This window comes from Mauremys reevesii, linkage group 8 (genome assembly GCF_016161935.1).
Source record: "Mauremys reevesii isolate NIE-2019 linkage group 8, ASM1616193v1, whole genome shotgun sequence".
Taxonomy (NCBI): domain Eukaryota; kingdom Metazoa; phylum Chordata; order Testudines; family Geoemydidae; genus Mauremys; species Mauremys reevesii.
The window spans coordinates 62,651,253-62,679,137 of NC_052630.1; positions in this window are offsets into that span (position 1 = coordinate 62,651,253).

A 27,885-nucleotide genomic window follows, 5' to 3' on the forward strand; every position below is an offset into this window, starting at 1 on the left:
CAGATTGTTACTGTCTTCTTCAGATGGCATAGATTGTGAGAATATATGGGTTTTTCCTTGGTTTTCCCATCTTATGGAATGTCCTCACAATCTACATATCCTTTGCTTCTCAGTGGACAATTTGTTACCTTTTTATGAAGTTCTTAGTAATGTTATGGGAAGGGTTGTACTTTCCGGAAGGTATCTTCTGTGAGTGACGACATCAAAATACCAGGAATCACCGTTTCAGACAGTGTGGGTTCAAAGATGGGGACCCGCATGTATTCTGCCGCCATGTCATAGGGTCTCACCCCCACTTTGAGCTTGTGGGTTCAAAGATGGGGACCCGACTTGGTTTCCCTCTAAACTAAAATCCTAGTTTAGATCTAGTAAGCTGCCACCTCTCAATCAGGGAATGTGGATTGAGACACAGTCCTTCCCCAAAATCCTAGGGGATTCCAAGAGCCCCAAATCCATGGAGTTCTTACACCCAGGAGAAATAAACCATTCCCCCTGCTTCCTCCCCCCTCCCTTTTCCTAGGAGAGATACCGGGATCTAACTACAGAGGGATACCTCCCCCTTCTCTTTCCCTCCCTGAGAATCCACCCAAGGAAAGACCAAACAAGTCCTTAATAGAAAAGAATTTATTAAAGACTAAAAAGAAAATACAGAATCTCTATGAGCCCAAGCTGGACACTCATAGGGTCTAAGCTTATCAATCTCTGGAGAGAATTCCCCCTCCCCCCTTTCTCAGTCAAAGCAAAATCAGCAAACAGGAATAAAGCATTTCCTTTAGCAAACACACAATTGCAAATGTAGAAAACAAATCATAAGACTAATTCGCCTTTCTAATTAATACTCACTATTAATTAGTAGAAACTACTCCAGGAGAACTTGGAGACATGACTGTCCTCTTTTAGATTCAAAAGAGTTCTAACAAAGAACACAGACAAAGCTTCCCTCCACAGAGATTTGAAATTATCTCGTCTCTGATTGGTCCTTTGGTCAGGTGGTCACCAGGTACTGCATGTTAACCCTTTACAGGTAAAACACACTTTAACCCTTAACTATCTGTTTATGACACGCCCCCCAAATCGCCAACAGTGGGAACTACTGGTGGTGATTTCCTTCTAGAACTTTAAAATAAACAGATTTACAAAACACATGCACTATTACATATACTACTAAGTATGTAAACAACAAGGTATGTGACATTGAACAACACTTTTTATGCATTTGACCGGACATACTTGGCAACGTCCTTGCCCATCCTCCCAGTGGAAGGACTTCCCCAACCTGTCTTTGGTTGTGTTCACCCCAGAATGACCACTGGGATGTCATGGCCCAAGCTTAAGAGCTTGTACCGGTACTTAGTTGGAACTACCAACTGTTTTTGAGGATTGTGGCCTTTCTGGTGTCCACCAGAAAGAATGTCCTTATATAAAAGTCCTTGTTTTACAACAAACTGGAATTGGGTAGAAGAGCTGAGAGGTGGTGGGTTGCTTCGTGCCACCGCCCAAGCTGTCTTAAGGCTGTCATCGGCTTCCTGCTCAGTCTGGAACTGTTCCCTTGAGGCGGGAGACACCAGTTCCTCCTTAGACTGTGGACTTGGGCTTGGTCCCTCTGGAAGCGATGTAGGTGATGAGGTTGTTTTCGTTGACTGTGGACCGCTCTCCGCTGGTGCACAAGGTGATATTTCAGGCTCTGGCTGAGCCTCTTGGGTAGAGTTGTCTGCTGCTTGTGCCAGTTCAGGCCCGTTGGCGCCCCCTGGCGGTGGAGTTGTAAGCGCTGGCATCAGTGCTGGCGCTGGTTTCGCCGCTGGTTGCTCTTCCAGTTCCGGTCCTGGGACTGGATGTACTATGGCTGCTGTAGTTGTTGGCATGGGATCCGGTTCCACCACCTCTGTCTGGGTCTGTGGTAACACAGACCGGGTTCTGGTGGATGGCTCAGGAACAGGGATGGGAGTGCCTGCTTGTTCGGCCTGGCTGCGGGTGACCACTCCCCCCCTCTTGGCCAGCTGCACATGGTTGGCCAAGTCTTCCCCCAGTAGCATGGGGATGGAATAATTGTCATGGACAGCAAAAGTCCACTTTCCTGACCAGTCCTTGTACTGGTCTTCAGGGATGCTGTACCCATGGCAGGTCCTTTTAAAAATTTTTCAAGAAGGCCTCAGTGTTCTCACCTGCCATGTAGGTGGGAAATTTCTTGGGATGGGGAACAGTGCCTTCTGGTGCTGGCCACACCCCTCTGCAGTCAGTGAATTTTATGTGTGGCTTGCTGGTGTTGCTTTTTGGTGCTGGTCACACCCCTCTGCAGTCAGGGAATTGGGTTGCTTGCTTCCCAATTCCTACCCTGTCTACTCGCGATTGAATAGAAAGAAACAAAAGCTTTTGATTTGCAAATGGTGTTTGCTGGCTTACAAGAAACTAGAAAATCTGGTTTGGTAACTTGCCTTTAGCAATTCTAAGTACCTCACAGTGGGGGTCCTTCTAACAGCCGGTTAGAAAAACCTTACAAGAAAAAAAGGGAAAAAAGAAAAGAAAAGAAGAAGAAAAAAAAAAGTCTTTTCCTAACAAAGTCTGTTAGAAAACCTTACTTCCTTCAGCTAAACCCAGCTGAAAATCTGTTTCCCCCCCAAAAAATCTCCCCCTCCTGGCTTCCAAGAAGGTGGAAAACCCTGTTTTCAGCAAACCTGTGAGGGCACTTCCCGCCACCTAAGGAATGCACATTGCTAAGTACCCTCTCCCTATGGAGTCTGCTATAACAAAGCCTGGTTAGAAAACTAATTCCCTCCAGCCAAACTGCTGAAACTGCTTCTAACCCTGAAAACTGCTTGAAAACTGACTTTTCCTCAAGCTGCCTGTCCAAGCAACCCAAAAGAAAAACTGCTTCCAACAAAGCCTGCTGGAAACTCAATTCCCTCCAGCCAACCTGGCTGAAGATTTGTTCTAACAATACCAGTTAGAAACTGAATACTTGTAAACTCCCTCTTCCTCTCTCAGGTTGCTTTCCTGCTCTAGAAGAAGAGAATAGCCCCCTTCAGCGTAGCCCAGCTGAAAAAAACCTCCTTCTAACAATGGGTTTGAAACTCCGCTACCACCATGTCCTGGTCTGCACCCTCACTTGAAACTGGGGGGTTTCAAAGTGAGGACCAGCATGTCTTCCCCCCACCCCAAAATCCTAGGGTAGGTCTCCCCTTCGGCTGCCACCACCCGGTCAATTTCGTGGGCCGGGACACCCCTGTTTCCCCCCTGTCTCCCTTCAAAGACCCTCCCTGGGAACACAGATCAATTCACAGAGGAGGAACCTTCCCCCTCCCCTCTCTTCCCTCTCTCCAGCCTGCTCTGAAGAGAGATACCTGGATTCAAACGCCTTGAATCTCTACACACAGGGAAGCAGCCCATTTCCCCCTCCCCTTCCCCTGAATTTCCCCAAGGGAAGGAATTAACCAAGTCCAAAGAAAAGAAAAGAATTTATTAAGAGAACAAAAAGAAAATACAGAATCTCTATGAGTCCAAGCTGGACACTCATAGGGTATAACCTTGCTAAGTTCTGGAGAGAATCCTCTCTCTTTCTCAGTACAACCAGTACAAGCAGAATTAAGAATAATCAATAACAAACACACAGAATTGCAAACATGGGATTATTAGATAAGGACACAAAGTATCTTTCTAATACTCACTATCTTGACTAGAAGAAATTAGTTCAGAAAGGTGGAACTTGTAGGGACTTGATTAACTCGTCTGGTCTCTTGAACTCCAAACGGCCAAAGACAAAGACCCCCCCAAACAGAGAGAAAAAGTTCCCTCCTAGGAGTTTCAAATTCTCTTCCCTGATTGGTCCTCAGGTCAGGTGCCCACCAGGTACTATGCTTTAACCCTTTACTAACTATTCATGACACAGACATACAGGGCAAGTGGAGAAAGCAATCATCCCACAAAGTCAAGCCTTTTACATTCATATCTACCTTCTGAAAATATATTGTGAAAATATCTTGGTAACTATGTGCTCTTATATCTTCCTAGTTATATGAATATCTGAGCTATGTGCCATTTTCTAACAATTTAAATGCATGTAACAGTCAAATACACAATCAATCAATTCAATATGACATTTTCATATTAAATGTTAACTAAGGAATATTTTGCCTGTCACTTATCACTTCAGAAGCAATCTATCACATAAGATTTAGAGATGACTGCTTGCAGTCCTTGCCACAGAATCAGGGAACCAGGGTTGTGCTGTAGCAAACAGATAGGAGAATCAGAGAGAAGGTATGACCAACCATTATTTTTAAAAAACCTAGACATGGTTTGGTTTCATTTCAAGAATTGGGTTAAGGTCTGTGATATCTTTTCAGAATAAGAACTAGTACAACTTGGAGGCAATATCACTCTTTAATTGTACTCAAAAATGTAATATTTTAATGATAGTCACCAACACAGCAGAGCTTTCTAACCCACCCACAGCCTCCCCAGCACCATGCAGTTACAGGCCCCACTCTAGCTCGTTAGCCCACCTTCACAACTGCGCCCACCAACCCCTGGCTGCCCCTCGCCCCAGTTCTATCTGCTTTCTAAAGGTCATTTGCAAAAGGCCAAGCACTAGGCTCATCTGGGATTTGAACCTGGGAATTTCCTCATGCTGAAAGCAAGAATCATACCCCTAGACTAACAAGTGAGGGATAGCTCAGTGATTTGAGCATTGGCCTGCTAAACCCAGGGTTGTGAGTTCAATCCTTGAGGGGGGAAATTTGGGGATTGGTCCTGCTTTGAGCAGCAGATTGGGCTAGATGATCTCCTGAGGTCCCTTCCAACCCTAATAATCTATGAATGATCAAGCCCCAGAGGTCTTGAATTCACTAAAGCAGATTACTAATTGTTTGTACCTGTTCACTAAATTAACTGTCTCTGTACCTAGAAGCAAGAAACCAAACAACATTAAAAAAAAAGTATATGGCATATCATAATAATCTAACTGTTTAGGTTAGTCCAGTGCTTTTTAGAATGCTTTGTACAGGAAATACTATAACATATATACTATATCTGAATGATCTTTTTCCTATTTGTATGCCTTAGGAAGGTCTATATGAATCCACCAAAGTCATTTTGTATAAATAGTGGGTCAGATACTCATCTGATGTAAATCAGCATAGCTCCATATAAGTGACATCTAAGAAGGTAATAATGCAAAATGTAAATAATGCAATAAATTATTACTATAAGCAAATAAATCTACTTGTAAATTAGAGTTTGATTTATTATAGCAGGTAGCCAATATAGTTAGGCTATAGTTATGGTTGCATAACAGTTTCAGTTATATAACCTGTTTTCACATGCTCATAACTTTCTGAAAGCGACCTTTGGAATGAAATTTACTGGTCTCTCTCTGAATACATTTTTTTTTCAAAGTTGGAGCAAAATCTTTCAGACATTTGAGTTTTGTCAGGGAGGGAAAACTATGTGTTATGTTCTGAATGGAATGACAAAGCACAGAAGAAAAGTTCATTAAGAGCAACATTTTCAGACATGGTTACCTAATGTTAGGCATCTAATCCACATTGAGACACCTATATAATTAATGTGCTGGGTTTTTTTCAGAGGTGCTGGCCACTCACAGCTCCCACTGACTCTAGTGGAAATGAATGCTCAGCACCTCTGGAAAAACCAAGTCAATTTAATTTAGATGCCATTAGGCACCCAATAGTAAAAATTGTAGTCAAAGTCTATTGGCGTTCACTAAAACACATATGCGGTGGGCATGCATAACTTTAAAATGATGGAAGCAATTTTCTTCAAATGCAGCTTATCTGGTAGAGCTCACTGTGATGTAGAGAAACTACGCAGAAACCTCAGCCAAGTTTGAAGGATATTGGTTTAGCAGCTTTAAATTTATGAGTATCTAAAATCAACAAGACCTGAGACCACCCTAACTTAAAAAGGGTTATGGATCTGATCTACCTTGCACTGAGGTCAATGGAAAGATGTCCATTCACTTTGTTGGGAAATGAATCTGGCCTGCCATGCACTACATAAATATGTATTTATATACTTAGCTAGAAATTCTAACAGACACTAATAAGACTTTGGTTGACTGGTGCCTTCAAGTCCAAAAGAGGGAGAAATCTTATCTCTCTGCTCCCGCCCCCACCAAGCCCCACTTCTAATGCCATGCTTGTGGTATCACTATGACTGGATGAGGGTCAGCCAGGCTACTTGCTGCCAGCATTAGGTGTGCACTCCATACAAGCTATGGATGTCAGCTCCAGGAGGCTCCTCTGTAGTGGTGCAAGAGAAGGATTTGAAGACAAGGTGTAAGGAGGATGGAGGAATTCTAGTCCATTCTCCTATAGACCACGGATGCAAGAGAAGTGGGCATTCTAGCAGCCTCAATGCTTCAGAAATATGATATGATATGATCTCTTGGTAAACTGTTTCAGAGTGGTATCCGTGTTAGTCTGTATCAGCAAAAAGAACGAGCAGTACTTATGGCACCTTACAGACTAACAAATTTATTTGGGCATAAGCTTTCGTGGGCTAAAACCCACTTCATCGGATGCATGCAGTGGAAAATACAGTAAGAAGATATATATATATACAGAGAACATGAAAAAATGGGTGTTGCGATACCAACTCTAACGAGACTAACCAATTAAGGTGGGCTATTATCAGCAGGAGAAAAAAAACCTTTTGTAGTGATAATCAGGATGGTCCATTTCTAACAGTTGACAAGAAGATGTGAGTAACAGTAGGGGAAAAATTAAATGGTGGGATGGAAATTGTTGAAATCATGGTGGAATTCGTTAAGGGCTTCTTTTCCATGGGTCCAGATAATGAAGATGTCATCAGTGTAGCGCAAGTAGAGTAGGAGTATTAGGGGACGAGAGCTGAGGAAGCGTTGTTCTAAGTCAGCCATAAAAATGTTGGCATACTGTGGAGCTATGTGGGTACACATAGCAGTGCCACTGACTTGAAGGTATACATTGTCCCCAAATGTGAAATATTTCTGAGTGAGGACAAAGTCACAAAGTTCAGCCACCAAGTTTGCCGTGACATTATTGGTGGCCAGGACGGTGTTTTCTGGAAGATCACCAATGGATTGTAGTTTCCTCAGGAAGTCAGTGGTGTCTCGAAGATAGCTAGGAGTGCTGGTAGCGTGGGGCCTGAGGAGAGAATCTACATAGCCACAATCCTGCTCTCAGGGTCCCAATGCCTGAGGTGATGGGGCATCCAGGATGTCCAGATTTATGGATCTTGTGTAGCAGATAGAATACCCCTGGTTGGGGTTCACGAAAGCTTATGCCCAAATAAATTTGTTAGTCTCTAAGGTGCCACAAGTACTTCTCGTTCTTTTTTCTTGGTAAACTGACCTCTCTTTGCCATGTGAAGAGAAAGTTACTAAATGGCTGATGAGCATGACAAAGGAAGAAATGTTTTTGACCCTTACAGTCCTATGCTGGACCCAAACCATTTACTTTAGAGCTGTCCTTTCTCCTCATACCATGTTATCGCTGGAGTGCCCGCAAAATAGATGACAGGAAGCTGAGAGCACTGCATTCTTTGTCAGGGCACTTCAGCTCTGGAAAGCATTGTCCTGCCCTTTTGGACTGCCACAGACCAGATTTAGGGTATGTCTACACTTGTAGAGTTTTTGTACTGTAAGTTTCACCAGTGATAGGGAACTGGTGAAAGTAAAGCGCTGGTTTGTGTACTCACTCAATTCCTCAGGCATCAGAGAGTGTTTACACTAGCAGCACTTCCATCGCGGATGAGAGCAGCACTGAAGGACAGCTATTCCACAGTGTAGCTCTCTCAATAGGTCTTGAGGGAAGGAGGGGGTGAGCGGAAGGCATTCTGGGTCCCTGCTCAGTGCCCTGTGCTGCCCTGCTTCATGTCCCAGAAGCCCCATAACTGCCTTGTTTCTTTCCTGGCATTTTTGTAACCCCCACCCCCTGATGTCTGGCTGCTTTCCCTGCCATATCTACAAGCAAAGGGAAAGGGAGTTTCAAACTTCCTGGGGCTTACAGTGGGAGGGGCAGACATCCATTTACCTTGTGTCAGAGCAGTGGAGATGCTGGACAGAGTGGAATTGTGGGATATCCTTTGGAGACTTTTGGAATTGTGGGATATCCTTTGGAGACCAAAGGTAGTTTATACTGGTAGAACGTGTCTTCACTTTCACAGCAGCGCAAAAAGAACAGTGATAAGAACTTATCGAGAGAGCTGCACTGTGGGATAGATGCCCTTCAGTGCTGCTCTCATCAGCGATGGAAATGCTGCTAGTGTAAACACTTCTGAGTTTCACTGCAAAAAGTCATTAACAAGTGTAGACGCTCCCACAGTTTTTTGTGCTTTAAATGTAAGTGTAGACATAGCCTTAATAACCTTCCAAACACACAGTGAAGCTCCCCGTTTTTCTCTGCCAGTTGTGGGGGCAGGGAGAGACAGGATGAGGGTTGGACAGAGTTGTTTGTTGAAGTAGCATTATGGAGTTGGTGTGAATTATGATTGCATGGACAGTTGGCTGTGAATCGAAGTGGATTGTAATTATAGCTTATTGTGGGTGTCTTTAATATTTGAAGCTCTTCTCAGATACACAACAACCAGCTAGCATGATTTTAAAGGTGATGATCATCCAATTTACACTAGCTGAGAATCAGTCCCACAATACTTACTGCTTTCTAAGACCATGCTAACCACTTACAAACATCCCATTTGCTTTATACAATCCAGGCTAGAAATGCTGAATTAATTTAATATGGTGTCTTAGTTCTCATAAGTAATTCTCCCATTTGACTTGATAATGAAGCAAAAAGTGTTAACCATACAGTGGTGTCTGACAGGAAAACAAACAAACAAAAAAAACCCTTCAGACATTCGGTTAATTTGATCATGGCAGTAACTACAATACTGCAGTGACAATCTTGAATTGTACAACCTCTGGAGTTTATCAATCTACTGAAACATCCACATTTTTTCTTTTATTTTTCTAATTTTATTTTAAACCCATGGAAAAAACAGCTGAATATTATTTGTGGGTTTGAAAGCTAAAGAGATTTCTGCCTGCATCTCCTCAGAAGCCAAAATCTCACTCACTTTCATCTGGACTGTATAATATGAGCAGCACAGTTGGCATGTCTATACATTGTTTTGTACAAGATTCAGAGATATAATTTTTCCAATGAGCCAATTATGAGGCGATCAGAAAGGAAATGTTTATAACCTTTTTCAAAAAAGTTTTGGATATGCTAACATTATCAAATTTCTATATGGCCTCATCAAACTTTTCCTTTTGATGGTAGCTTGTATTTATTTGTGTCAGTATCTTGAATGCAATGTATCGTAACTGTAGATAGTCTTACCAAATTGAAATACAGTATGCTCCAGTTTACACAAAACCCTATTATCCAACCCTTCACCTTATCCAAATCCTTTCCTTTTTCCCAGCATGACAAACATGCACTACATGCCCTCTGCAGCATGTATCTCATACTACAGGACAAGGAAGAGCTTTGGATAAGGTGGAAGTTTGGATAATGTATCAGAGACCAGCTGCCAGGACTGCAAGGAGGAGGATGACCCCTGGCCCTGGGGGATGCCACCTTGCTCCAAATGGCTCCTGCAGCAGGGCAGAGAGCCCTCTGCAGCCCCACTGTCACAGAAGTGAGTGAGTCAGGCCATGACACCAGAGATGCAGAGGGCTCCCTGCACTGCCTCAGGGCAACTGATCCCTGCAGGTGCAAAATACAGGAAAGGCTGTGATCCTGGTGGGACAGAGCAGAGTCCTGCCTGGGGGTCTCTGCTCTGCCCTGCCAGAATCACACACACACACTCAGACATTTTGCACCTGCAGGGATCAGGTGCTACTGGCCTAAGGGCAGTGCAAGGAATCCTCTTCAGATACCCTCCCATGCAAGATGGCTGCTGTTGAGAATAGTGAGGGGCTGACTGCTCAAAAAAGTAGCTGCAGCCACCCACACAATTAAAGCTAGTCACCACGCTCCAACAGCGTCTGCTCCTGAATCCTCCTTGCGGCTCCTATGTGAGAGGCAGAGGTTAATATTTCCTCAGTAGAGGATCAAAGGCAGGATGTAGCTGCCCAAACTGAGAAATGCTTCAAGGATCTAAAATTTAATTAAATGTAAATTGGCTGATCTAGAAGGCAGATCACACAGAATAAAATGTTACAATTGTAAGAGTCCTTGAGAGAAGCAGAACAAGAAAACTTCTAATTTATCCCCAGACTTTTAATGGAAATACTTTTTCTACCTGAGGACTTTCCATTTGATATAGAAAAAGTCCACTGGTCTGAGGGCTTGAGGCCTGCCCGGGGCTAAACCCAAAGCCCTGTTATTGAAATTCCTGAGATTCACAACCAAAGTAACCATGGTATTGAAGGCAAGGATAAAACAAGCTTCTCTGGGCAGTTCCCCCTCTGGAATAAAGCTTCTTCCAGACTTAGCAAGGGAGATTGTGGAATAGAGGGTGGCTTTTGATAGGCGGGACTGGCAAAACCAAAGGGGGCCTAAGCAGGGGCGGCTCTAGCCATTTCGCTGCCCCAAGCACGGCGTCACGCCGCGGGGGAGCTCTGCCGGTCACCGGTCCCGCGGCTCCGGTCGACCTCCCGCAGGCGTGCCTGCGGATGCTCCACCAAAGCCGTGGGACCAGTGGACCCTCCACAGGCACGCCTGTGGGAGGTCCACTGGAGCCACCTGCTGCCCTCCCGGCGACCGGCAGAGCGCCCACTGCGGCATGCCGCCCCAAGCACACGCTTGGCGTGCTGGGGCCTGAAGCCGCCCCTGGGCCTAAGTATTACATGAGCTTTCCTGCATTGTTTCACTTAGCTGGAGAAAAGACTCATTCATTCCATGAAGCTGAGAGCTTCGTAACTAACCAACAACTATCTATCTTTGGTGTGCTTTCTTCCTGATGACTCCAACCCTTGGCACTGTTTGTCTTAACAAATGTGTGGCTCCAGCTAGCCTCTACTTCCCAATGCCTCAGCCTCCACCATCCTCATTCCTCTCTCCAGATCTTCCTAACCTGATGGGTGTATTGGTCCTAACACCATTAAGTCATTCCAACAGGTGTGGTAGGGGTTCATTCATGCCAGTGCCTTATCTCACCCTTTACTTACACACACACACACACACACACACACACACACACACACACACACACACACACACACACACACACACACACACACACACACACACACACACACACACACACACACACCTCTCGCCCTCTTTGGGGGTCTGGCTGCTTGTGTGATAAAACTAGCTACACTAGAAATCTGGGACACAGTCCCTGTTCTCTCCCCCAGTCCACCTCCACCCAGCCTGGGAGTTTTTGCAAAGGGTGCAATGCATAGGGCAACAGATTTATACCTTAAGATCTCTTTAAAACCCCTTCTAAGATACTAATGCCTAAACTGTACTGCTGTGGCTCTAAACCATAATCTAATTTCTTGCAACCTTAGGTGATTTAACACCCCCCATTAAATGTCAGAAAATTTATGCCTTGTTGAAAAAGGCCAAAGTTGACATAGCATTTTTACATGAGACTCATTTAACTGTAGAAGACTCTCAGAGCTGTTCCACAGAAAACAGGCAGCGAATGTTATTGAATTACCTTCAATACTCAGAGTAGGTTTCTCATACCCAGCCACTTTAAATGGGTCTGAAGTAATCCTGACTAATCTCTATGAACTCAATATGAATACGCCTGAGACTTCATGGATTCTTTGCCGAGCCGTACAGAGATACACATGTTCCCATCATGACAGCAGGCAGCTCTCTAATGAGATTCTACACCCACTAATAGAATCTGCCCCCTGCTAACTGTAAGCTAACCAAGCTCGAAACCCATGATAAATGATCTGGGGCTATGTGATGTGTGGAGGCTCATGCATCCAACAGAAGGAGATTATGCATTTTCTCCTCTGTCCAGAATACATTTTCATGGATTGACTTTTTTATAATCTCACGGGAACTAGTCCAATCTGTATTCAACTCCTCAGTTTGCACAATGGCGATCTCTGACTGTACACCATTTTCCTTATAATTTGCTCCTGATACATTGGTCAAGAAACAAAACAGATCTATGGTTAATACCACATTGCTTTTAGACCTCCATTTTGAAATGCTTATAAAGAAGGAAATTGACCTGTTCCTGGATAGCTAGAAACCTTCAACTTCCTCTAGCAATCTTTTTTGGGGAAACTTTTGAGGCAGAATTATTAGCTTTGTTGTGGCTTAAAAAAGAGAGAGAGAGAGAGAGAGAGAGAGAGGGAGCAAAGGGGAAACATAACGCTCTTTGAAGGGAAAGTCAAGGAGAAGGACCAGGAATGCACTATAAATCTTTCCTCCAAAGTCCTTTGCAGCCTAAGTGTTGTATCAAGCAGGCAAGATACTAACAAGCTTCAACAGGACTTTATTTTTACAATGGAAACCTCTTTACCAAGCTACTGCTGCACACTCTGTAACTCTCACTCAGCCTCCTCAACTCCTCCCCCATCCCTCCTGTTTCCTGTCCTTTCAGATTCCCAACAGCCAGTGCTCCCAGTTCTAATCATTACAAGCACATCTAAACACCACACTAAGCAGAAACAGGTCTGAGTTCAATAGGTTGCACGCAGCCCTGGATTAGGCTGTGTCTATACTAGAGCCCTTAGAGCAGCACAGCTGAACTGCTGCAGCTGCGCTGCTGTAAGGTCTCTTGTGTAGTCACTCTATGCCAACAGGAGAGAGCTCTCTTGTCAGCCTGATTAAACCACCCCCAATGAGCGGCACTAGCTAGGTCAGCAGGAGACATGGCACTGTCCACACCGGCACTTCTGTCGGTGAAATTTATATGGGTCAGGGGGATGTTTATTCACACCCCAGACTGACAAAGCTTTTACTGACAAAAGTGCTAGTGAAGACCTAGCCTCAGTCTGCATTTTTTTCAGTTAAGACAAGACTTCTGAGAGTCAGGAGAAAAGGCAGGCAGACTGTCTTAAGCAAAGAATGGTCAGGGGATCTACTACAGAGATAAACGTAATACATTATGCACCATGTCCTGAGATAAAAATAAGCAATTCTTTTTGTAAAAATTAAAGTCCATACAATTCCAATTCTGCCCTTCACACAAGGCCCTGGGAACAGTAGTGTAGCTAGTGGGGTGCAGGGGAAGCAGCCGCTCTTCCTCAGAACATTTCCCCAAAAGCAGCGCCTTAGTTAGGGATTACCATGGCGCCAGCAGGTGGGGCCCACGCTCTGCTCTGAAGCTTGGCCTGCCAGGTTGGCAGAGAGAGGGCAATGGCAACAGCGAAGGTTACTGGGCATGCTCAGTTCGGGTGAGCATGCTCAGTACACCTAAAGTAGGGAATTGGGAGCACGAGTTGTTTGTGTCGTTACACTGGCACTGGGCTCCTGCAGGCAAGGGGGAGTGGCACAGCCGGAGGAGCGAGGGGGGGCACAGCATGGCAGCCTGGAGGAGTCATGGGGGGATGGCACAGCCGGAGGAGCGAGGGGAGGGCGCAGCATAGCAGCCTACAGCACGACCGGAGGAGCCATGAGGGGAGGTGACACAGCCGGAGGAGCCAGCTCTTAGAACCTGGCTATGCCACTGCCTGGGAATCTTTCTTTGCTAAAACACAAATGTCCCAACTCTCTGTGGCCCAGCAGGAGAGCTTAGATGCCCCATTCCCATCAGCGGTTATTGATGCCTGAAATCCATGAAATTGGGTAAGGCTTCTGACCCAGATGGCTTCCCCATTGGTTTTTATAAATATTTGGTGACCCCTTGCAGGCAGAATGCTAGTCCTGTTCAATAAGGCCCTGGAGGAGGATACTCTTCCACCCACCCCCCACCTTGAAGGACGCCTGGATTTCATTTATTCCCAAGTCATACAGGGTACTCATTTCAGGCTTGAAATATAGACCAATCTTCTTCATTGTTAGTGATGTGAAAATATTGGCCAGAATTTTGGCAGCTACCCTGGAGTAAGTTGTGCCCAATATCACACATCCAAAGCAGGTGAGGTGCATTAAAGGCTGCTATGTCTCGAATAATTTAAGCCAGTTAATAGATATGATAGCATTGTGTCAAGGTGACTCCCAAGTCTTTCTTGCTTTCTTAGATGTGGAAAAGGCCTTTGATCACGTGAAATGGGAATACATGTTATTTACCCTCCCCAGTGGAAATTTCATAGATAGAGGCAATTTAATATTTGGGGCTCAAAATGCCAAGGAATCTTGAAACACTTGCAGAAATTAATTTAGAACCTGCCCTTTACTGCTCATAGATGATATCAATTAGAGGCAAGTGCTTTCTCTGAGCCTTTGTGGGAAAAGTAACACAGTTAAGATGAATGCCTTACCTAGATTTTTGTTCATTTTGAGTTCATTCATCCCACCATCCTATTTTAATAGTCTTAATAAGATCATCAGTATTTTTAAATGTGGTCCAGGACAATACCCCATCTATCTTAGAGGAAGTTTCAGCTTCCCATTGATGGGGTGGGTTTCAGACTCCCAGGCCTTCAGAGCTATTATGTTTCCTTTGTTATGTCCATGGTTTCTCACAGGTTTCAACAATAATAACCCCCTGATGGGTGGAGATGTAAAGAGAATTCATGACACTTAGTCCCCTTTTCATGCTCTTGTGATCCTCATCCTACCCTATAGATAAAAACAGAGTACCCTTGGTAGTGGCCACAAGAAAAGTATGCAGCATTTTTGGCAATAGATTCCATCTCTTCCTGATATGGTACAAGCCACCATCTGGGGTAATTCTGACTTAAAGAGTTGCTACCAATCACATAAAGAGTTTAGAGAAAGAGGACATTATATGCCTATTTGAACTGGTTGATTGAGAGGGTCATAGTTCCACTCCAGGTCCTACAGCATCAGTATAACCTTCCAGCCACAGCAATATGTAGAACTGAAACACTTAATAAGCTTTGGCCCAGATGCCAGGGATTGCCTGAGACTCTTCTCCAGTATAGAAGATAGTAGATGTTCCAAAAACTCCCCAGTTCCATGTTGTCATCCAAGTATGCCTTTTAATGAAAAATGACTTTTTGAATCTTGGTGATGTTACTAGAACCTCAGTTCAAGAGCTGGGGTAGCCTTTAAAAGCTCTGTGGTGGTCAATTGTATTATGCAATGCAAAATATCTATTTATATTTATTCAACAACAAAAAATAATAATGTATTGGACACCATAAAAACTACACAAGATTGAAGCTCTTCCTTCAGATACATGTTGGCATGTGGTAAAGATAATGGCATGCTTATGCACAGGTTGTGGCAATGTCCTCTGGTTAAACATCTGAGGAGAGAAGTTCTTTGAAAACTCATTGCGATCGGGGGAGGACCTGGATGACTGGGCTAATGTAGTGCCTATCTTTAAAAAAGGGAAGAAGGAGGATCAGGGAAACTACAGGCTAGTCAGCCTCACCTCGGTCCCTGGAAAAATCATAGAGCAGGTCCTCAAGGAATCAATTCTGAACCACTTAGAGGAGAGGAAAGTGATCAGGAACAGTCAGCATGGATTCACCAAGGGCAAGTCATGCCTGACTAACCTAATTGCCTTCTATGATGAGATAACTGGCTCTGTGGATGAGGGGAAAGCAGTGGACCTGTTATTCGTTGACTTTAGCATAGCTTTTGATACTATCTCCCACAGTATTCTTGCTGGCAAGTTAAAGAAGAATGGTCTGGATGAATGGACTATAAGGTGGATTCAAAGCTGGCTAGATCATCGGGCTCAACGGGTAGTGATCAATGGCTGGCTGCATGTCTAGTTGGCAGCCAGTATCAAGCAGAGTGCCCCAAGGGTCGGTCCTGGGGCTGGTTTTGTTCAACATCATGATTAATGATCTGGAGGATGGCGTGGACTGCACCCTCAGCAAGTTTGCAGATGACACTAAACTGAGAGGTTTCAGAGTAGCAGCCGTGTTAGTCTGTATCTGTAAAAAGAACAGGAGTACTTGTGGCACTTTAGAGACTAACAAATTTATTTGAGCATAAGTTTTCGTGGGCTGCAGTGGTAGATATGCTGGAGGGTAGGGACAGAATGCAGACCTAGAGAAATTAGAGGATTGGGCCAAAATAAATCTGATGAGTTTCAACAAGGACAAGTGCAAAGTCCTGCATTTAGGACGAAAGCATGCCATGCACTGCTACAGGCAAGGGGACCAACTAGCTAAGCGGCAGTTCAGCATAAAAGGACCTAGGGGTTACAGTGGACGAGAAGCTGGATATGAGTCGACAGTGTGCCCTTGTTGCCAAGAAGGCTAATGGCATTTTGGGCTGTATAAGTAGGGGCATTGCCAGGAGATCATTCCCCTCTATTCGACATTGGTGAGGCCTCATCTAGAGTACTAGATGTGTCCAGTTTTGGGCCCCACACTACAAGAAGGATGTGGAAAAATTGGAAAGAGTCCAGCGGAGGACAACAAAAATGCATAGCAGGCTGGAGCACATGACTTATGAGGAGAGGCTCAGGGAACTGGGATTGTTTAGTCTGCAGAAGAGAAGAATAAGGGGGGATTTTATAGCTGCTTTCAACTACTTGAAGGCGGTTTCCAAAGAGGAGGCATCTAGACTGATCTCAGTGGTACCAGATGACAAAACAAGGAGCAATGGTCTCAAGATGCAGTGGGGGATGTTTAAGTTGGATATTAGGAAAAACTTTTTCACTAGGAGGGTGGTGAAGCACTGGAATGGGTTACATAGGGAGGTGTTGGAATCTCCTTCCTTAGAGGTTTTTAAGGTCAGGCTTGACAAAGCCCTGGCTGGGATGATTCAGTTGGTGATTGGTCCCGCTTTGAGCAGGAGGTTGGACTAGATGACCTGCTGAGGTCCCTTCCAACCCTGATATTCTATGATTCTAAGTTGTCACTCTAATTAAAATTATTTGGCGATTTAGCACTCAGACATTGGTGAGAACTACATATTAGGACTGGGGTTGGCAAACTGCGGGCCGGATCTGGCCAGTCAACCGTCTTAATCCAGCCCTCGAGCTCCCGCTGGGGAGTGTGGTCTGGGGCTTGCCCTGCTCCGGCACTCTGGTGCTCCAGCCAGGGAGCAGTGTCATGGGCCGCTCCACGTGGCTCCCGGAAGTAGCGGCATGGCCCCGCTCCAGCTCCTACATGTAGGGGCAGCCACGGGGCTCTGCTCTGCACGCCGCCCCCGCACCTCCCATTGGCTGGCAACTGCGACCAATGGGAGCTTCAGGGGTGGTGCCTGCGGACAGGGTAGCTTGCAGAACCGCCTGGCTGAGGCTCCACATAGGAGCTGGAGTAGGGACATGGCTGCTGCTCCCAGGAGCTGCTTGAGGTAAGCGCCACCCAGAGCCTGCATCCCTGAGCCTCTCCCCATGTGCCAACCCCCTCCCCCAGCTCTGATTCCCCTCCTGCCCTCAAAACCCCTTTATCCCAGGCCAGAGCACCCTCCTACACCCCAACCACCTCATCCGCAGCCTCACCTCAGAGCCTGCACCCCCAGCTGGAGCCCTCACCCCTCCACACATCCCACTCCCCCACCCAGCGCCCCCTCCCACACTCTGAACTCCTTATTTTTGGCCCCACCCCAGAGTCCCAACCAGAGCCCTCAACCCCTCCAGCCCCGCAACCTCAATTTTGTGAGCATTCATGGCCTGCCATACAATTTCTGTTCCCAGATGTGGCCCTCGGGCCAAAAAGTTCATGGTTCCAGATAAAAGCAGCAAAGATCCAGACTAACACGGCTACCCCTCTGATGATCACATGATCACAAAGCAAATGATTATACAGAGGTGGAAAATTAAATCAATGCACAGAATAATAGTATTCTGACCACCTAGTCCAAGAATGGATTATCTCCCACTGCAGGGATCAACTACAGGATTTGGAAGCAATCTGGGCTCCACTTTTAGAAACATTTCACTAAGGAAACCCAATGGCTTTTCCAGACAGACTTCCTCCTTCTTCTTCTCCTTTGAATCTCCCTCTTATTCCTTCTCCCTACTTTCATGCTTCCCCTTCCTGTATTGCCTATGTTGTTCCCCTATTAAAAGTTTTTTTTATTTGATTTTATAGTTTAATATTAAAGTGAGTTAAAATTATTTTTGTGTATGTATGTTAATGTTATGCTGTATATTGTCTTAGTAAATTTAAGTTTAAAATTTTTATTTTTGTAGAGGTTTGCATTCAAAGGCAAAAATTAATAAAAATACAAACTTAGAAGTTACGATTGATACTTTAGCTTCATTAAAATTCCTCTCTTAACAGTTGCTATTTTTGGAGTCTTATTTGTTGTTGTTGTTGAATGTTTATATTGTCGAAGCACCTAGACACCAGCAAGGTTGGCCTCATTGTGCCAGGCTTTGTTCAGACATATAATAAACATATATGTTACATTCCTTTTGTGGAGTCAATGGAGTCTGAGGTTTTTTTATTTATACATTTATTTGTGACATGTAATAACAAAAAAAGGTAGCAACAAATATAGGATCTGAAAGGTTACAGGGGTTCCTAGAGTGCCTTAAGGAAGTTTGATTTTATTTTTTCATTTAATAAAAAGTCATGTTTACTCTCAACACAGCTATTTCATGATCCTTAGCTACTAATATGAAAGGCTTGAAAGCAGCTTACTGCTCTCTTCCTTCTCAAGTTTGCTCTTCACACTAGCCTCTTTGGCATTATAAAGTCTTGAGAGATGTAGGCCTGAGATAAAAAGTCTAAGATTCTAGTGGAGTCACCCAGAATGGTCTATGGAAGAGGTTCCCAAACCGTGGTCCATGGACCACCAGTGGTCCGCGAGCTCCATTCAGGTGGTCTGCGGATAGTGGCCACACACAGGAGAATGAAGGGCCACCTACCTAATTAGTGAGTCATGCAGGCATGGCTCCACTAATTAGATGCCTGGACTCTGGAGAAGGAATAGAGAGTAGGTGGGAGGGGGCACTGGGATGAGAAGAGGCGGTTGGGGGGAATTTGGGATGTGCAGGGCTGCAGTGGCCAGAGAAAGTGGTGACTTTCCCCAGCTCCAGGACTGTGGCTGCTGGGGATAGATGGCCCTCCTTTCCAGCCCCAGTTCAGGCTGCTGAGGCGGGGGAGACCCCGCCTCCTTCCAAGCCCTAGTTCGGTGGCTGCTTCAGCGGGGAAGAGAGGGCACATCCATCGCATTAGAAAGGTAAGACTACTGATATTAAAAAAAAGATGAGTTGTGTGCTTTTACTTGTAGAACAAAAAAACCGTTAATTATTATTAAGGTTTTTTTTATATAGCACTTTTATCCAAAGCACTTTACAATAGTTAGCTAATGGTACAAACAACATTTGGAAAGATCATTAAGTGGTCCGCCGAGATCCTCAGCAATTTTCAAGTAGTCCACACAAAAAAAAAAAGTTTGAGAACCGTTGGTCTATGGAACTGAAATTGCATGTAGTAAGGTAAACATTAGGTAAATGAAAAGGATAATGATAACATCCACTGAAATGAGGATCTTTTGAGAGTTATATTGAAAAGTTCTAACGTGATTAAGAGTTAATTTGTTTCTGTTTTTGTTTCCCTCACGATAAACCAACTATCTGTGCCCTGTAAAATAATGGTGTCGGGTGTCTTTCTCTAAAAGCACAAGTGGGAAAAACTTCAAAAATCCTTTATTTTCACAGGAAGGTGATGGCTTTTAACATCATGCAACATCATGTACATAACTCTTCATTCCTTTTTGTCATACAATAAGCTATGGAAAACAATTCCTCATAATTGCTATTATCTGTTCTACCTTCATATATATGAAAAAAATCCAAGGCCAAATATCCAAATAACAAAATCAATTGAGTTACATAAAAGTAATGAAGAATGTGTACATTAAAAATATACTATAAATTGTTACAATCCTTTTCCTGACCTTATCCACTGTCTCTCGTCACTTGTGGTTATATGGTGTTGACCTCTGTAGGAGGTCTAGTCCCTCAGGGATCAAAATTGCAATCTTTTCATGTGATTAATTCTTACTCATCTGAATACTCTTACTGAAGTCAATGGGGAGTATTTACATAAGAAATTCCTGAGAAGGTAAGAGTTGAAGGATCAAGTCCTTTGGCCATAATCTTGCACTGAAATCTGTTAGCAAACACCCTCTGTTTCTGTGGAGTAAAATTTTATGTATAAATGCTAGGGCCCAAATAGCAGTTTCCAGTGCAGAATCTGGGCCTTTACTTGTCATTATCTCTTCATGGTAGGGAAAAAGACACTCACTATATGCCTTCTCCTCCCCCTGCCCACTGCATGAATCATAATAATAGCAACTAAAAATTAAGAATAGGACAAAAGCAAGAGAATTGTGCAAGGCTCACATATCATTTATATGTGTAAATTCAGAGTAATTCTTTTCTCTTCAATGAAGGTACTCTAGAATTACAGCAGTGGAAGTGAGAGCAGAATTTAGCTCTCAGGTATAAACGTCTGTATCATTCAATTCATAGCCTTTAATTAGGAATATTTTTTCAGCACAATAAAAAAATAGGGAGTGAAATATCCAGGACCAGATTTTTTTAAAGTATTTTTTAAACACTTTGGTGTATATCGTAGTGGGATTTTCAAAAGCATCTAGGATCCTAACATCCATTGATTTCAATGGAAGTTGGGTGCCAAGATGCTTTTGAAAATCCCACTAGGTGCCTAAATACCTGTTGGAAACATGGCCGTTAGTGTTTCCATTATTGGTAACAGGTTAAAAATCAAATTATCTTCTCATCACAGTGAAAGCTTACTCCAGAGCTAATCATAGAAGATTAGGGTCGAAAGAGACCTCAGGAGGTCATCTAGTCCAACCCCATCTCAAAGCAGGACCAACCTCAACTAAATCATTCCAGCCAGGAATTTGTCAAGCCAGGCCATAAAAACCTCTAAGGATGCAGATTCCACCACCTCCCTAGGGGTACCCATTCCAGTGCTTCACCACCCTCCTAGTGAAATAGTGTTTCCTAATATCCAATTTAGATCTCCCCTGCTGCAACTTGAGACCATTGCTCCTTGTTCTGTCATCTGCGACCACGGAGAACAGCTGAGCTTCATCTTCTTTGGAATCCCTGGGGCACTCCGCTTGATAGCGGCTGACAACTAGATATCAAGCCATTGATCACTACCCATTGAGCCCAACGATCTAGCCAGCTTTCTATCCACCTTATCGTCCATTCATCCGATCCATGCTTATTTACCTTTCTGGCAAGAATACTGTTGGAGACTGTATCAAAAGCTTTGCTAAAGTCAATGAATAACACATCCACTGCTTTCCCCTCATCCACAGGGCAAGTTATCTCATCATAGAAGGCAATCAGGTTGGTCAGGCATGACCTACCCTTGGTGAATCCATGTTGACTGTTCCTGATCACCTTCCCCTCCTCCAAGTGCTTCAAAATGGATTCCTTGAGGACCTGATCCATGATTTTTCCAGGGACTGAGGTGAGGCTGACCGGTCTGTAGTTCCGAAGATTCTCCTTCTTTCCTTTATTAATGATGGGCATTATATTTGCATTTTTCCAATCATCCGGGACCTCCACCAATCACCACGAGTTTTCAAAGATAATGATCAATGGCTCTGCAGTCACATCCGCCAACTCCCTCAGCACCCTGGGATACATTAGATCTGGCCCCATGGACTTGTGCATGTCCAGCTTTTCTAAATAGTCCTTAATCTGTTCTTTCCCCACTGAGGGCTGCTTACCTTCTCCCCATACAGTGCTGCCCAGTGCAGCAGTCTGGGAGCTGACCTTATGTATGAAGAGAGAGGCAAAAAAAAAGCATTGAGTACTTTATCTATCACTAGGTTGCCACCCCCATTCAGTAAGGGTCCCACACTTTCCCTGACCTTCTTCTTGTTGCTAAGATACCTGTAGAAACAGTTCTTGTTACCCTTCACATCCCTTGCTAGCTGCAACTGCGATTGTGCTTTGGGCTTCCTGATTACACCCCTGCATGCTCGAGCAATATTTTTATACTCCTCCCTAGTCATCTGTCCAAGTTTCCACTTATTGTAAGCTTCCTTTTTGTGTTTAAGCTCATGGAAGTGTTCTCTGTTAAGCCAAGCTGGTTGCCTGCCATATTTGCTGTTCTTTCTGCATATCAGGATGGCTTGTTCCTGTGCCCTCAATAAGGCTTCTTTAAAATACAGCTTGATGCTAGCATGTCCTTAAACAGTGGGTGCAGGGGAGGGTATAAGGAAGTTTTTTTCCAGCTTGCAGGGACCAAATAATGGTCAGCTTCTGTCAGTTAAGGAGCACAAGGGCTGATCTGTTCATATCTTCCTGGACATGCCAGGTGCTTCTAGATCATCAGAGATGGTCAGGGAAGAGAGAGGGCAATGTCTCTACCCCTCCTACGTGCAAGTCAGTGGAGTCTGCTGGCTGTGACAGCGAAGGATGGGAGATGAGACCAGTGTAATCTGCCTTCTGTTAGCAGGTACTCAGTTCCCAGAAGCTCCAGGAAGTATTCCCTGTGACTCCACATTGCACCCAAGGCAGGGCTTTGCCTAAATGGCACAAATGAGTCCCTAGAGAGTAAACTTAAGTGTGGTTAAATAGTACACAACAGATTGTCAGCATCACATTTTACTTTTTTACAGCCCTTGGCAGTAGTATATAGGCCCTCCTATGCTACATATTAATATTCTGGATCTCCTGAACCTAATAAATTGATTATCCTAAAACTATGAGGTAAGATCTATTTGGTGAGAACTAAGTTAAAACTATTGCATGCTCATTAGAAGCAGGTTGTTTTCTGCTTCCTAATGTACAAATATTTGTCTTTATCCCAAAATACCTTTATTGTATCGTAACACAGCCAAATGCTACAAGTTTTACAGTAGCCCGGCATTTAGAGCTACTCTATATTCAGAAGCTGCTGATACTTAGCAACTTGGTTATACTAAATGCAGAATTTGACAATTTATTATTTAAGGTCAACCTTATTTTTCACTATTATGAACTTCAAAAGTAAATAAGTACATTACATACATTAATTGATCTCAAAGGGATAGGAGAATGAGAATGTTGGAGGGTGAAGTGCTTAATTCTGTTGACTGGAAGCTGTCAGGCTAAAATGTACTGCTCTCTTCCTTTATGCTACTACTCCACTAATACATTTCACCTGTTTGTCGTGCTATTATCACTTCTTGCTGGATGGGGCCAGAACTCAGGGTTTTTGGTTGGTGAGATGCTTTGGTTTATAGGAAGTTGGTTTCCTTCTGATTTGAAATAAAAACAAATTTACCAAAATTTCTCATCAACCAGAAAGTCGGAATTTTTTTTTTAAGGATCTCTGAAACCTGCAGTACCTAAAATGAAATATGTGAAATAGACATTCTGGTCAGTTTCATTGCTCTTTAATTGCAGTGGTAAAAATCACAAGAATGTCCTTTCCACTCAGAAGCTTCCAGGGTCTGCAGCTCAGGGACTTCAGGGGTTTCAGACTCGCAAGGCAGTTGACTCCCTGGGGCTGCCCACTCAAGACCAGCTGCTCTGAGTTCAAGCTGGGGTTGTAAGGGTTTCCAGGCTCTCTGCTGTTGATCCAGAAACCAAGCCAAGCGAGGGTGGCACACAGAGCTTCTAGGCTCCAAGCAGGGATCCTGGAAACCCTGACATGTTGGGGCTGCCCTAGAGTCCAAGCTGGAACCTGGGCTTTCAGAGTTCAAGATTCCCCTCTCCACAGAAAGTACCCTGGCAGCACTGCCATTGAACGGGGCCCTACCAGCCCTGGGAACCCAAGCTTCCTACTTACAGAGCTGTGGACCTGGAACACAGGCTCCCTGGCAGTTATCCAATGGAAACCAGCCAGGATCGTCCATTTGCAACCAGTCCATGTCTCCAAGGCTACAATGCTATTTTTAGTGAGGTAGCACCTCCTGCTTGCAGTGTAGACACACTCTGTGTTTGGACAGAAATTGCATTCCATCTGTTATAGATTCTCCTTTTGCTTCATCAAATTGATGTTTTCTGACAAAACTAAGTTTTGGTCAAAAATGTCTGACCAACTCTATTTCTCCAAAAAAGAAAATCTGATGAAAAATATAAATATCAGGCATCTAAATGTTAAACGGTATTCCTGCTTATAAACTATGGGTTAATTTTTTTTATTGCATGATACTCAGATAAAAGCCTTATTCTGTATGTATTATCAAAGGTGGATTTGTTTGAAGGCAAACCCATTTGATGTAGTCTCTTAAGTAGGGCATTCTAAATTGCTCTTCGGCTAGTTTCCAACAAATTACATTTCTGTGGTTTCTTATTTCTTGATTTATCCAAAAAATGAACAAAAAGTCTAAAGAGAAAAAGACTGATGCTGTCATGAAATTGTGATTTATGTGTTGTCTTTCCATGAAATCAATGTTTAGTGTTAGCTATACGTATATGAACACTCTTTAGTTTTGTAGCAGGCCACTGGGGTGTCTAATGGTGAAAAATAATGACTTGTGTGAACACCTTGTCTGAATCAACTGTTGCACTTGGGTTTGATCCAGAACCTATTGAAGTCTGTGGAAGGACTGCCATAGACTTATTGAAACCTTTGGAGCAAAGCTTTTGTGTTGCATTGGTCTTTGGGTGAAACTTTAAAAACTCAAGTCCTGGTGCATAATGTAGAATTTAAAATGTGGTTCTAGTCTCAGAGTAGGCCGGGGCCGGGGAAAGCACCTTCTTGTTCAATTGTTTTGCTCCTTGGATGTATTGAGAATAATGGGCAATACTGATGCAATATGCTTTTGCTGATTTTTCCATTCTCTATAGAGCTAACACAGGTAACACCAAACTGGATTCTATTCTCTCTTGGCTGTAAATAAAATTTAGCAAGCTTTTAGCATTCATCCTGAGTGTTACAACATAAAGCTCCTTCACCAACTGTAGGAAGAAATCAGAAAGGCTAGGATACAAAATGAGTTATACCTAGTAAGGGATGTACAAGGCAATAAGAAGATGTTCTATAAACATACCTGGAGTAAAAGAAAGGTGAAGGAAAGTGTAGTTCCACTACTTAACAGGGAAGGAGAGCTAATAACAGATATCAGGAAGGATCAGGTGTTTAACACCTATTTTGCTTCAGTCTTCATTAAAAGTGTTCATTGTGAGCAGATGCTTAACACAATTAAAATTAACAACCAGAGGAAAGGAACACAAGCCAAACTGTGGAAAGAACAGATTAAACAAAATTTAGATAAATTAAAAATATTCAAGTCATCAGATCCAGATGAAATTCACCCTACAGTATTTAAGGAACTAGTTGAAGCAATCTTGGAACCATTAGTGATTATCTTAGAGAACTTATGGAGGACAGGTGAGATTCCAGAGAACTGGAAAAGGGCACACATACTATCTATCTATAAGAAGGGGAACAAAGAGGAGCTGAGGAATTATAGACTAGTCAGCCTAACTTAAACACCTTGAAAGATACTGGAACAAATGATTAAACAATCAGTTTGTAAGCACCCAGAGGTTAGTAGGGTGATAAATAATAGCCAACATGGATTTATCAAGAACAAATCAATCTAATTTTCTTCTTTGACAGAGTTACTGGCCTGGGCAGAGGAGGCGGGGGGGAAGAGGACAGTAGATTTGATTTTAGTAAACCTTTTGACACTGTCCCACATGACTCTCTCATAAGATAACTAGGGAAATATGGTCTAGTCCCCTGCTGATTTGGCGGAGGGTATTACAGATCATTTATTCAGATTCTTTCAATAAAATATTCAGTTATTGCTTTTCAAGCTTCCTTGATACAAAACAATGTAATTTTTGCAGTTAATATAATGTTACATATATTTTCTTAAATGATCTTTACCAACATTGTTCAACCTTTGATGAGGTCCCTGTCCTGTGATAGAAATGTCCCTGACCAATTTCACATCGGGGACAGAAATCATTCTTGTAACAAAATACAGAAAATATCTTCAATATGTTATCTACATGGTGCCACAGAACTTCTTCATAGCAATGAGTACTGATTTGGTCTGAGATTATTATCTAGATAATATTTCCTAGTTTCATTATAAGAATGTCATGTGGGCATCTTCTTATCTATAGAGAATGTCAGATTTTGTGTTTGCATGCTATCCCTCCCAGGTTATTGCATACCACCTTGTGAGTGGGCAGATTGTCATCATAACAGATGGACAGTGTAAAGATGCTACAGGACTGGCATGTACAACAAATTAGAGATTAGATTCCCATCCAAGTATATCAAACTAACCATATAGGCAGAGCTCCCACACCTGTGATTAAACTGATATGCAAACTGCTCTTTGGTTCAAACTTTAGTTAACTTAGAAACTAGGACTGTCAATTAATCACAATTAACTCAAAAAATTGTGATTAAAACAATTAATTGTGATTAATTGCAGTTTTAATCACACTGATAAACAATAATAGAATGCCAATTGAAATGTATTATACATTTTTGGATGTTTTTCTACATTTTCAAATATATTGATTTCAATTAAAACATAGAATATAAAGTGCACAGGATTCACTTTATATTATTATTTTTAATTAAAATATTTGCACTGTAAAAATGATAAACAAAAGAAATAGTATTTTTCAATTAATCTCCTGCACATACTATAGTGCAACTGTAGTGATAAAGATATCACAAAAGTGAAATTTATGAATGTAGGGTTTTTTTTTTTGTTACATAACTGCATTCAAAAACAAAACAATGTAAAGCTTTGGAGCCTACAAATCCATTAACTCCTGCTTCTTGTTCAGCCAATTGGTAAGACAAACCAGTTTGTTTACATCTATGGGAGATAGTGCTGGCCACTTCTTATTTACAATGTTACCTGAAAGTGAGAACAGGCGTTCACATAGCACTTTTATAGCCAGTGTTGCAAGGTAGGTACGTGCCAGGTATGCTAAACATTTGTATGCCCCTTCATGCTTCCATCACCATTCCAGAGAACATGCTTCCACACTGATGACACTTGTTAAAAAAATAATGCATTAATTAAATTTGTGACTGAACTCCTTGGGGAAAATTGTATGTTTCCTGCTCTGTGTTTTACCCATATTCTGTCATATATTTCATGTTGTAGAAGTCTCAGATAATGACCCAGCACATGTTGTTCGTTTTAAGAACACTTTCACTGCAGATCTAACAAAACGCAAAGAAGTTACCAATGTGAGATTTCTAAAGATAGCTACGGCACTCGACCCAATGTTTAAGAATCGGAAGTGTCTTCCAAAATCTGAGAGGGATGAGGGGAGAAGCATGCTTTCAGAAGTCCTAAAAGAGCAACAGTCCAATGTGGAAACTACAGAACCTGAACTACCAAAAAAGAAAATCAGCTTTCTGCTGGTAGCATCTGACTCAGATGATGAAAATGAAACATGCGTCAGTCTGCACTGCTTTGGATCATTATAGAGCAGAACCGATCATCAGCATGGAAGCATGTCCTCTGGAATGGTGGTTGAAGCATGAAGGGACATATGAATCTTTAGCGCATCTGGCACATAAATATCTTGTGATGCCAGCTACAACAGTGCCATGCGAATGCCTGCTCTCACTTTTAGTTGACATTGTAAACAAGAAAGAAGCAGCATTATCTCCTGCACATGTAAACAAACTTGTTTGAGCTACTGGCTGAATAAGAAGTAGGACTGAGTGAATTTGTAGTCTCTAAAGTTTTACATTGTTTTATTTTTGAATGTAGTTATTTTTGGTATATAATTCTGCATTTGTAAGTTCAATGTTCATGATAACGAGATTTCACGACAGTACTAGTATTAAGTGAATTGAAAAATACAATTTTTACAGTGCAAATATTTGTAATAAAAAATATAAAGTGAGGACTGTACACTTTGTATTCTGTGTTGTAATTGAAATCAATATATTTGAAAATGGTATTCTATTATTGTTTAACGGCACGATTAACATGTTTT